At 37.0% G+C, this 13,058-nt stretch overlaps 1 protein-coding gene across 3 annotated transcripts in view; it reads right to left on the reverse strand.

Annotated features, from left to right (window-relative positions):
- LOC108363159 (carbohydrate sulfotransferase 9) overlaps nucleotides 1-9,666 on the reverse strand; it is a 30,977-nt gene extending 21,311 nt beyond the window's left edge. The window contains exon 1 of one of the 3 annotated variants that reach the window (XM_017616440.1): nucleotides 9,498-9,666. The gene's annotated coding sequence lies outside the window, so the exon portion shown is untranslated. Of the gene's footprint in view, nucleotides 1-9,444 lie in introns of all 3 variants that reach the window. The other 2 variants (XM_017616439.1, XM_017616441.1) reach the window with 2 other exon arrangements.
- Between the last annotated feature and the right edge of the window lie 3,392 nt (nucleotides 9,667-13,058).

A 13,058-nucleotide genomic window follows, 5' to 3' on the forward strand; every position in this document is an offset into this window, starting at 1 on the left:
AGTGCTACTTTGGACTGAGTAGGCAATTCAGGAGTAAAGTCCTCTCTCGACGTACGAAAACCACGCTCTATAAGTCAATCATCATGCCCGTGCTGGTATATGGCGCAGAAGCGTGGACAATGACAACATCCGATGCGGCGGCTCTTGGAGTGTTTGAGAGAAAGATTTTGCGGAAGATTTACGGGCCTTTACGCGTCGGCGACGGCGAGTACCGCAGACGATGGAACGATGAGCTGTATGAGCTTTACAACGATATGGACATAGTGCAGCGAATTAAAATACAGCGGCTCCGCTGGCTTGGCCATGTCGTTCGAATTCACACCGACGCTCCAGCTCTGAAAGTATTCAACTCGGAACCCGCTGTGGTAGCAGAGGAAGAGGGAGGCCCCCACTGCGATGGAGAGATCAGGTGGAGAAGGACTTGGCTTCACTTGGCGTTTCCAATTGGCGTCAGTTGGCACAGCCGAGAAACGACTGGCGTGCCTTGCTGAACTCGGCCAAAATCGCTTAGGCGGTTACAGCGCCAAAAAAGAAGAAGAAGACAAAGCCCCTGAGTTGTCCGAGGTCTACCTGTACAATGTTTTTGTCTTACTATTATTTATTTCATGTAAATATCATGTTTCATATCAAAGTGAATAAAACCATTTTTCGCAGGGGTCGGTAAATTTATATTGTTGTTAATGCCGTTATTTTCGCTTAGATAGTTTTAAAGCATCATATAATATTAATTTCCCACACCACAAATCAATTTTATCACTTAATTATTTTTGTCCAGCTGAATCGTCGTTTTTGCCTTGTGTGCATCGGTTGCATGTTACAGAGAAATGCAATCAGCTGCCAACCAACTTTGGCATGCACGCATCGAACCCGGAAAGCATACAGAAAAGTATATTCATATTTATGTACATATGTACATACATATATTTGTATCTATCTGCATACATACATACAGTGGCGGATTTATCGTACAGGCAACATAGGCTGAAGCCTAGGGCGGCAGAATTAAGGGGCGGCAAAATTTAAGACAGCTAAATTAAAAGAAAAAAATTTATTTGGAATCAGCTGCACTTGAAATTGTGTTTGTGTCTGTAAAATATTATTAATGATTCATCTCATTCAATACAATTCAAAATTAGAATTACGCTGCGAATTTTTCCTTAGTATAGCAGTCGTTGAAATTTCCATTTAACTTTCATTCACGCGGCTTAGAAACCTGACGGCGCGCCTGCGCGTGACGCAAAGAAACAGCCGACACGCTGCCCCGAGAACGAGAATCATCTAAAAGGTTACCACACTTGACAACACTGCCGAAAAACGAGCGTGCATTTTCGAGAAAATTCTTGATTCCAAGCCCACCAGTTTTTCATAAGTGTATCATAACGTGAATAATCTGAAGGTCAGCTTCCGTCGTATGTCAAATTAGGCAGTGTATCTGTGTATGGTCTTCTGTTTGTCTTGCGCGAGGTCAAAAAATCTTCCGGATGAGCGATTTTATTTTGTATACTCGCATAGCGCTACTTCAATGTCCTGATAATTGGATTCTACTTGTCCAAACCTCTAAAGCATTTCAGTGCAGAATACATCGTGTTTTACTATATTGTAATAAAGCACTGACAATAACAATCATATTTGATATATATATATATTTTTTTTTTTTCGTGAAAAAAGGGCGGCAAGTTATGAATTGCCTAGGGGCGGCAAATATTTAAATCCGCCACTGCATACATATGTACATACATATACACAAATACATACATATATACGTAGGTTAACCTTAGTCTTTTCGCGATAGTAACTCTGGATAAGTACCTGACGTGGAAAACTAATAAACATACATATCGTCGATGTTTTTGCAAAACCGCCCATCGTCCAACTGCAAAACCGCCTATCTTACGGCACTCAAATTTTACAGGAGCGAAAAAACGGTTTAATCATTGAAGGCATTGCCTTGATAGGCAGTGTTTTCTCAAGCTATTATTTTACAAATCTGTTATTTTAATAACGATTTAACGATTTTTATGCATAAATCTCGATGCCTGGAGATCAGGGTTACCAAATCTCATTTTTGCCACAATGGCGATTTAGGCGGTTTTGCAACTGGTCGATGGGCGGATTTGCAAAAACATCGATGATATGTATATCGAGTAGGTAAATGAAAGACTGAACGTTTTCGGAAAGTGTCGATACTTTGGGTACACGCCTATAGTCAGACCGATTAAAAGTTATTCTGCTCAATATGGTGCATAAAAAAATTGGTAATCCCACGGTTTGCGTGTCAACAATCGGTCGACTGCAGAACGACGATCTTAGCTCCAGAGCCTGAAGCACAAATACCCTTTTTTTTATAGCTCCAAATGGCCAACTTATATCAGGGGCATCTTTTAGAAGAAATTCCATCGTTAGCTTTTATACCGCAGACCAATAAAAAGATACAGATACTCTATTGGGGATCTCGGTAAAGACTCTACCTAGACAGAGAATGGAAGTTGCGCTAGCTAGCGTCTGGAGGGTCTGCAGCGAAAGCGAAACTGCTCTAAACGTCCTCTGCAAGAGATGTGCTTGACGAACTGGTGGACTGATTGCTTTTGGAACATCGAATTAGACTGAAGCCAAAAATCAAGAGTCTTAAGAACGCCACTTAAGACTGCCTTTGACACCTGCAATGCAATTAAGTATTTTCTAAATTGCCCACACAGGGTCTTAAACAAAGAAGAAGTAAGTTGAGAACCGGAAGCATTCCTTACACTTGTTCGGTAGTCGGCTGGGGTATAGGTGTAACCGTGCCTTTCTGAAAATCTGGATTGAATATAGAGAAGTAATTTCTCAGTTTTTCCAGGTTGGCGATTTCAAGCGTTTTTATCAATTTGAAGTTGGTGGTCGCAGAGCAGCATTTAAAACATTTGAAATTGATTTAAATGAAAATATTTATACCATCAAAAGGCCTTTGGGCGTTTTCGGGTGCGAGGAATCTGAAATATGCAATTANACTTTTCTTTGAAATCGCTTTATTAGTTCTCGCGCAATAAGCGTTTTTGTGAAGCTCTAAAAATTACAACTACAACATTTGAACATAGCCCCCATACCTTAAGGTAAGACGTATTCTACGTCAAAAAACACGAAGAAACATTGTCTATCAACACTGTTGAGAAACATTGTTTGCACTTTTCCATCATGTGGCCTAAAGATGGAGTAAGAAACCAGCGTTGTGCTCTAGCCCGAAATAACTGCAGCTTCTTCCAGGCTGAGATTTATGCTTTAGCAAAAGGCTAGTCTTCTTTTAGATCTAAAATCATTACTTTTGCCGATATTCGAGTTTGAAAGTAAAATTATTAAAGGTATTGATCAAATGAGATGATTGTGAGGTCTCTGAAACTCATCTATGTACTGTTCAACCTATGTCCAAATTTGCGAGAACCGACGAGTTCCCTCTGCCGATTGGGAGGAGACACTCCCAATGAACAAATATGGAACTTTCCATACACGTCTTATTAGAAATTTCAATATTTTATTTTTTTCTGCACTTAACGTATTTGCAAATAAATTGTCAAATGCAACTAGCAAGTACATTACATTTACATACTTACGTATGCAAATACTACAAAATCCCTGCAAACCAAAGTTCCCGAAATCTTCATTTATGTAAGGATTTTTTTACAAATCTTCAGTGGACATTAGATGAAGTGGTTGACACGACCTCGTAAAGAAACTTCTGTACGAAAACTAAAGAAAATTCTGAAAAAATTCTGCACTCATTGTTATACTTGTAGGCAATTTACATGATTCAACTTTCACAGGCGATTAGTTGAATCAAAAGTTGAACGAAAGTAGGCAGCCGACCAACTTCATTCAAAGCGATTAGTTGAATGGCCGTTTACACCAGGCGATTGTTGCTTTCAACTAAAAGTTGTTAAAAATCGCCTCATGTGAATTCCCTATTATTTCATTTCTAACTACTTAACCGTCAAGCCATGCATGCAGCGCTGGTAAACATATTTTAATGGCGGCTTGCCCTTACTTTGCACCAGAGGTTCCCAAACTTTTTTTCTCGTAGACCCCATTCAAAACTCCAATGGTTTCGTTGGACCTCCGCTGCTAAATTTCTAACATATTCGCAAAGCTTGTCAACAAATGTGAAGATTAGAACTAAGGATGTAAATTTGCATCGCGAGCGAGTTCCAAGCTAAATTCGGAGTGGCAAAAATAAAAATAAAGTATTTTCTTGTGTTCCATTTAATAAAATAATCTGATTATCACTTGCAAGTTTAAAAAATAGAGCTCGTAAAGCTGTCAAAGTACTCTCTCGCTCTAAGGAGTTATATTTTTTAAGGGCACTCCGAGCGATAGCGTTATTACCAGGGAACGGATTTTATGGAAATTGCCTTTTTTTCTGCTAAAGAGATAGAGTACATTCGATTAAGAATGTCCACGATTTAGCTTTCCCAGGTTCCATATGTACACATTTGATGTTGCCTTTTTTTGCCTTTTTTAAGATATTTGCCTTTTTTGCATTTTCTACCTTTAAAAAAGTGATTATAGCATTTAAATTTTTTTTTTTTAAGATTAAAAAATATACACATGCCCATGCAGCTTATATTTAGAAGCGCAGGGACCTCTTGCCAAATTGGTGTTGGAAAAATTCAATGCCGTTTTCTCAGCTAACGTAGGCTTGAAGACAATAAGGGATGTGGATAAAATTGTAAAGGGCGAGGAAAACTCCCTTATTCCTGATAATATGAACTTTTCAAAAGTTCCATATTTAAATTGGGCTCCACTTGTATCAGCTTACGTCGAGCGCACATTTAGTGCATTCAAGGTTTTTTTTCGCGAAAATCCAATGAAAATGCTGCCAGAAAACTTCAAAATGCATCTTGTGGTTCAATGTTACTACAACTATACAGATTAAAGTTTTATGAGTTAGAAACTCGAAGGGATAAAATAGTCAAAGATTCAAAGTACAAATTTTTCATATAAGCTGAATTTTTTTATTCATTCTGAACGTTTGGAATAAACTTTTTCGTTTACTTATTCTTTAGAACGTTCCTGATGATATGTTAACGTATATTTCAAACGCATTCTTTTTATTCCGGCTGTGAAATGGGATTATCCGCAATGTATAAAGAAACGCAGCCATAATGAAACTAGTTCATAGTTTTTCTCTTTTTACTTGTAATATAAACATTTCTAAAATAAATGTATTTTTTGATTGTTCTTCGTATTTTCTGTCTTTTTTAGTACCTTATGTTGCTTTTTTTGCAACACCTAGGGCCTTTTCCTGCCTTTTTCGCTATTTTATTTTGCCTTTTTTCGCCTTTTTTTAAAAATCCGTTCCCTGCTTATTACCATTACTTCGAAAAAGACCCAAGATCCTGACCCAGAGTCAGTTTTGGAGCCATCAGTAAGGTGTGCGCAGTGTGGCTCAGTGCTGGAATTAAACCAGCATTCAGCCTCGGGGAACTCAACATTATAGAATCTCTTCAGCAAAGGTATGGTGGCGTACTATCGTGTAGCATTGAATAGACACAAATGCTCAAATCTCTGCCGCCAGCGATTTCCACCTCCCCCCACTGAGAATTACACCAACATCCGTTTCTTTTTATTCTGCAGGTGACTTTTAAGGCGTCCACACGTATGTGGGCATAAAGTGACGGTAAGTGCAGAAGTGCGTCAGGAGCAATATACACCACTCAAAAAACTTTAAGTTAAATATAGGGGCTACCAAGCAACCATAAGANACCTCCCCCCACTGAGAGTTACACCAACATCCGTTTCTTTTTATTCTGCAGGTGACTTTTAAGGCGTCCACACGTATGTGGGCATAAAGTGACGGTAAGTGCAGAAGTGCGTCAGGAGCAATATACACCACTCAAAAAACTTTAAGTTAAATATAGGGGCTACCAAGCAACCATAAGATTAATTTTCGTGGACCCTGACTTACAACTCGTGCAACCCCATATTTTTTCACACCAACGTAGACCCCCGTCGAGTCTCCCGTGGACCCTTGAGGGTCCACTTGGACCACTTTGGGAATCACTGCTTTACACCACTACAACGGAAGCGGAAGGAAATTACCCTGCAAAAAATGCGACTAATCCGGGATGACTCCGGGAGCAATCGCAAAGGAACATGCGACTAATACCACTTTTGATCTCTTTATATGGAATGAACTGTTCGCTTTTGTTCGAGAATGTCCTATGAAGAGACTAATTGTTCCCCTTTATACCCGAACGGGTACAAATAGCGACTAGTAACTTTAAAAAAATTAAAATAAAAATTTGCGCCAGCTCAGATTCGAACCGGGTTGCTCAGTTTTGTTAGGCGAATACTCTCTCTGTGTGCCAACGCCGCACATGAAATTTCATTGACTAAGTGCGTACATATCATTAAATCGTTAATAGTACCCGTTAGAGATGAGTCGGGGAATAATTGATCTCCAATTATACCCGTAAGGGATGAGTCGAGACTAATTGATCCCCATTAGTACCCGTATGAGACTAGTTGCGACTAATTAATGCCCAATTGTACCCGATTGAGAGTAATCTCGGAATACTCTTTATAGAGATTAGTCGCACAATTTTTTGCAGGGTATGTAAAAGCGCAAAGCGCACAGGCAACACAGAAGACACAATGCCACAAGAAATGTAAACCAAGCGCAGCCATCAAAAATATGAAAACCAAGTTTTATTGATTTCTTAAGGCTCCGTTATGCATACTTGGCATTGCTTGAGCGTTGTCACATAAGGAATCTGTTAAATGAGCTTCGTGTGTAAGCGGTTACCCAACGCACAGTATTACATACGTAAAAGTCTGTTGGTTTTTGATTTCTACGTAAAAATGGTATAGCAGTGCATGCAATGCCAAGTATGCATAACAGAGCCTTTACTGTCGTCCAGTAGTGGTGCACGACAACCAGCCATCCAGCCCTCCAGCCAGGCAGCCTAACAAACCGTGGCCGCGCGCTACTGTGGCTGCCAAGGTGTATTTAACAAGGTGGTGTCGGGGCGACAGCTAATTTTTTCGCCGTGGAGGGCATTGCGTCAAAATGATGTGTTTGTTGTAACTCATACCAATGACAGTACGGATATCTGCAAATAATTTGTTGGTGTAATTTCTTACTTATATACAGCTTGGTGGTATGTATGTATGTGGTATGTATGTACACTTATGAGCAAGTTTGTCAGCAGCTGCGCATTCACCAATTCATTCATTCATTAACATTAAAACAAACAAACAAACAAACAAAAAACGGTTGTTGGAGTGCACAATTTTCGTGTCCAACTCATAATTTTTTTGTTTGTATGTATGTAGATATTGCAGCTTTTGAAAAATGTTTTATTTTAGAACAACTTTCGCTTGTTCACGCATTTTGTTTTGGCCTTTGTGATCGACCAAAAATATTTACGGTGGTTTTATAGACAAGAGTAAGGTGGGGGGATTTGCTTATATTTATTTATAGCATTGTCATTGTTAATGTATACATATATGTACATACATATATGTAATAAATAATGTGGTTGGGAATGTTTTGCTTAGAATATCGGCGAAAACACTAAAAAAATAAATAAATCACTTTTATTGAATTCGACTTGACGTCTTTAATTGGCTGCTGTTTTTTAGACGCTGTTAATTTAGCGTCGTCACTGCGTTCAGGCATCGGAAATGCTTGATGACATCTTTATGTAGTTTCAGTTCATTGCTTTTTAAGAATCAATTCGCTGCGTCGAAAATAGCTATAGTCAAACTGCCGCCACCACCACCACCACCACCACCACCACAGATTTGTTGTTGAATAATTTAGTTGGTGAATGCGATTACTTGAGATATTTTTGCAACGGGAGCGGACTTTATTTTTTAAATACGTACATATATACAGAAAAAGGTATTCATTAATGATACATGTGTGCATACGTATCTATGTATGTATATATACATATATGTCATCCGCGCGTGATTTAATTTACTTCGCTACAATTGCCTCAATTATCGTAAAATAATAATTAAAATAATCGCTTAAATTCTTCACACAAGCTGTATGCACATTTGTTATTTAGGTCTATAGGTATTTTGAGGTAGTGCATACATACATATGTATGTATTTTTGCATTGTTATGGGAATGTATTTCTATATACATATGTATGTATGTATGTATGTATATTTACATACAGTGTTGTCTATTAAAATAAAGTCATCGCTCTTTTTATCCTCTTCAGATCGTTATCAGTTATATATGGTATATTATATTTTTTTTTTTATTTATTTTTTTTTTGTTTTATCTCTAATGAAATTCATTAAATAAATCTACTCTAACGCCATATAGCGATAGCATTTTTGTAGATAGTAAACGACTTTATTTGGTTAGGGCCTGGCAATTAACACCACCAAAAATACCAAACTATACATCTAATCATAGCGGGTTTTGGCTGAAAAAAGTATCAATGAAGGGTCACTTGCATAAATTAGGCATTTGGTCAACGATCTCTGCTGTTTCTGTTATTCTACACCTTCTGATCGAATGAGATGTCATTCCAGGAAATGACAGAGGAACACAGTCCTAATATGCCTTCGGCATTATCTAACTCCCTAACTCCTAAAACCCTAAACGATAGACCCTTAGGTCACCATTCAACCTCACGCATGTTAATATCTACTACTGAAACCCGCATGGCATTAAAACGCCCAAAATTTAACTTCAAAAACTTAAATAATATTTCAAATGTTAGTCAGAGTCATAAGAGATCCGAGTGTCATATTTCAACAGTGCAGCCGTTTCTGAGTGAAGAGAAGTCTCGCAAAAGTTCTTAATTTAAAAAAAAATAAAACTGATAATTTAAGCTCTCATTTTTGAAATTCCTTTTCGAAAGTATTTTCAAACTAAAATCTTTTTAAATCTCTTTCGTCTGACATTGGGATACACATGTATTTCAATAAACTTATGAACTAATTTGAATTTGATTGTTGGATATTTATAAAAAAAAAATTCACTAACTTCAATTCAATTTATTTTTACTTTGTTAGAATATTGTAATGTCGACACATATAACAGAACAGGTATTCACGCATATTCAAAAAAAAAAATTTTAACCAAAATCATTCATTCGCTTTGTATATGAATAATTCATAAGCCGTTTTGAAAGAATTCATGCAGCCCTCTAGTATGTATGCACACACTTCAGCTCATTTTGTCAAAAAGCTGAAAGGAAATGAATGTCCAGTCGTTAAGAGCCACAGAAAACTTAATCAATAAAATATTCACATACAGTTTCTTATATTTTTTTTTCAGTAGCACCAAACACCAAATCCGCTATGAATCATTTTTGCTCACGTTTATTTATATTTCACTAATTTTATTCTTATTCATAGAAGTATTTGCACTAAATATGTACGCATACATACGCGACATATGTATGTGCATATGTATGTAAATTTTCCTCTAATATTTCTAATACTTCAAAGCTCCTCCTTTTTTTGGTTTTAATTATTGTGATTTGTTGTTGCGCACCTTAGCCACTTCATGTAGTTTATATAAACATAAATGTAGTATGTATGTACAAATATTTTATTCTTGAAAATGTGTAAATGTGAAATTGCAAATTTTATGATCCGCTCTGCAAAACGCTCGCGCTCGTGTGAAAGTGTACTGAATCGAAATTAGTGCGAGTACTTTTGGCAAAGCCCGCAAAAGCCAAGAGCCACTGCGCGGCGCATGTGTTTTAACTATGTTTGTACCTACATACATATGTATGTATAAAGGAACATACATACCTATGTCCATACATATGTGGCTAGTGCCAGGCAACAAATGCCGCAAACAACAACTACATACGGACGTGCCAGCAATTGCTACAATAACAAAAGCGCGCAAATCTCATAAAAACAGCAACGGCCCCAGCAACGGCAACGGCAACGGCAAGCCCACAACCCCAGCCGCCTCGTCTCCACGGCAATGCCAAATAACGGTGTTGCTCACTGCACCACAAAACTAACGTTAAAATGTACACAGCCATTGTAAGTGCTCTAAAGTATTCGAATGCGATGTCGCCCGCCGCCACTCCCCTCATTAGTACTCAGTCTGCCCGTTCGTGGGCTTCATTGATTGACAGTTGCCAATAATTAAATTCTAGTTAAACCAATAATTTTTTAATTGTTCTTGCGCAATAACAACTGTCACAAATTCGCATGATTGTAGAGCACTCTTAAAATTTATTAGAGTATTAAACACAAAATTGTTATTAATTTTGAATTATTTAATCAAATTGGTAAAATTTGCGACATTGTTTCAAAATATGCTGTTGGCAACAGCGCCCCTTCTAATGTAAATAGAAAAAGCTTTTTTACTACCCTTAAAAACGTAAAGCGCCTGCAGATTTGGGATTTTGGCACATTTTGGTATTGTTATTGTTGATAAGGGAGCAGGAAAAGCACCTCGGCAATGAGCGGAAAAGTCTTATCACTCTCCATCGTTGCGTTTTTTTTAAGTCGAATTTATGTGGCCTTAGTCGCTCTCTATGGAGACACCAAGCGCTCTGTGCTTTTACAGAGTGTTCTCGCGGCTTCTCCTCTTTTGTTATACAATTGCATATGCATGCCTACGTAGTGGTATCTGTTTATTAGGCTGACAAAGCTTCCGTTTTTTTGTTTGTAAACAAAACCATTTGAAGTTGCGAATCGTAAAGCCATTCCAAGTATACTACAATAGTCGGCTCAAGAAAGAAAATAAAAGATATTTGGTGGGGAAATAGCCTTTTTGCTCTAATTAGTTTTCGATGTCGTTATACTTATCGTCATAGGTGTTTTTATTGTTATTAACCGACTTCAAAAATTGAGGAAGGTTGTCAGTTTATCGCAATATTTTATTTATTTATTTTTTTCATGTATGTTACCGGAACATAGAACTTAAATAATCAAAATGAAATAGATTTCGAAGTGGCGTTAAGTTACGTTAAGTTTCGGCTGTTCAATTATAAGCAACACCCATTTAACAGAATTTTTAAGAGAGAGCCGTAAGTTACGTTAAGTTGCCATAAGCAGACCATAACTTTGGACCACGTGAACGGATTTCGAAAATTTGGTTTATAGGAAAGGTGGCTGAGCGGTGAGCGGCTTATAGCTACAGGCTACAGTGACCAGATTTAAGTGAGCAAAAATCGGGACATTTCTAAAGCATCGGATCCGAACATACAATTTTGTTTCTAGAATAAAAAGACATAACATATTTTATTACAGTTTTATTTAAAACAAAAAAAAGGGAACAAACTTGAAAAATTATCGAAAAGATGTGTACCCACATATGTATATACGGTGGTGAGAATGTAAATAGGGAAAAGACCCTTTAGCAAGTTTTGGCTACTTTGATTTGTTTACAAATGTTTATTATTTATATATTTCATGATCCAGTGATCGGACCCGATTAGTGTGGGACCGCCTGTGAGACACTACCGTGCAATAAGAATTATCGAAATCCGTTCACGTGGTCCAAAGTTATGCGGTAACATACATAAAAAAAATAAATAAATAAAAAATATTCCGACGAACTGATAACCTCCTCCTTTTTTGGAAGTCGGTTAAAAAACACGTAAATCAAAATTTCAAACTGGTAGAACATAAAAAAAGATTAGACGAATTTTAACAAATGTTGACCATTAAACTTTAGTATAATAAAGTACACGTTTGAAGTAGTTTGGACTTACCGTCGATTTTTGGAAATATTTTGTTCGCGCATTTTCTTGCATACGTTCCAACCATTTTTTTTTTTTTTTTATAGAAAAAATGAGCAACACTTTCAAAAAAAAAAATAAAAAATGTAATAATCAACGGTAGGTCCTAGTCATTTAAAATTTGCACTTTGAGTCGAATGGGCTACAAAACTGCATACTCAGAATGCTTCGTACAAATCTAATTAAAAAGCTAAAAATTTTGATGAAACTTTGTCGAATTTGCTCATTTTTGTACAAAATGAAATTTTGACTTACATAGTCTTTCACTTTCATATTAATAATAATAAACATTAAATAATCGAAAGGTGACTATTTATACTTCCATGACTTTTTTTAATGGAATTAGTATTATTTTTCATAATTCCACTAAAATCAAGTTAAAATTGGTTCATTAAAAAAAATTAACAAATCATTACAAAAACCTTAAAAAACAGTGACAGTAATGGAAGACTGCCATACAGCGACAGTTTGTCAGAATAAAACATAACCAAAGATGACAGAAAATAAGGATGCTGGCTATGTTTATGGCTCCCTTATATTCTATGTTGTTTGTGATAACGAACGTGGTGCTGTCACGTTTGTACGAAAAATTGTTTTTGGACCAGAGTGCAAGGAAAAGGAAAACACAGAAAAATCGGAACTAATCGGTACAAATAAGAAAAATCGGGATACTTATACGTCCCGACTTTTCAAAAATATTCAGCTGGACAATTTTCTCAGAATCGGTACTGTCCCGCCAAAATCGGTACGAATGGTCACCGTACTTATAGCATAATCTCAATAGCGCGTTCGGTCGGTCGCGCTCTGATCGTACTTCACTTGCATGGTTTAAGGATATAAAGGTTACGACATTTCGCGAATGAGAAAAAAGTATCGAGTATCGTTTGTGCTATACTTGAAATAATAAAATATGTAAGTTTTCGCTATTTAATGCATTGAATAAATAAAACTTGATATATAAGTATATTCGATTCAGTGTTGCTGACTTTTGAGTAAGTCAGCGACCATTTTTTTGTTACTTCTCTTTAATATCCGGCTACGCTGCGATGCATCTGATGGCGAGACCTTATTGCTTTTCACCGTCGGAACAGCTCCTGACTTTACAGCCTTGAATTTTGAAAATCCTGCAATGTTATTGCGATTGGTACGGATGACGTCACAGCCGTCAGCTGTTTTTAATTAGAAGATGGCGGACATCAAAGTGTCGTAATCTTTAATAATACTGGATCACAAATTTTAGTTTGGTTTTGTTCTCCAGACGCCACTATCCAATTTCTATGAAGAATTGCTCGGTGATTAAGAAAATCGGGTTAATTTTTTGTTCTATGGATACGTTTTCGAGATAT

This window comes from Rhagoletis zephyria, unplaced genomic scaffold, assembly GCF_001687245.7.
Source record: "Rhagoletis zephyria isolate East Lansing unplaced genomic scaffold, Rhagoletis_zephyria_1.1 Rzeph_scaffold_01204, whole genome shotgun sequence".
NCBI classification, from domain to species: Eukaryota; Metazoa; Arthropoda; class Insecta; order Diptera; family Tephritidae; genus Rhagoletis; species Rhagoletis zephyria.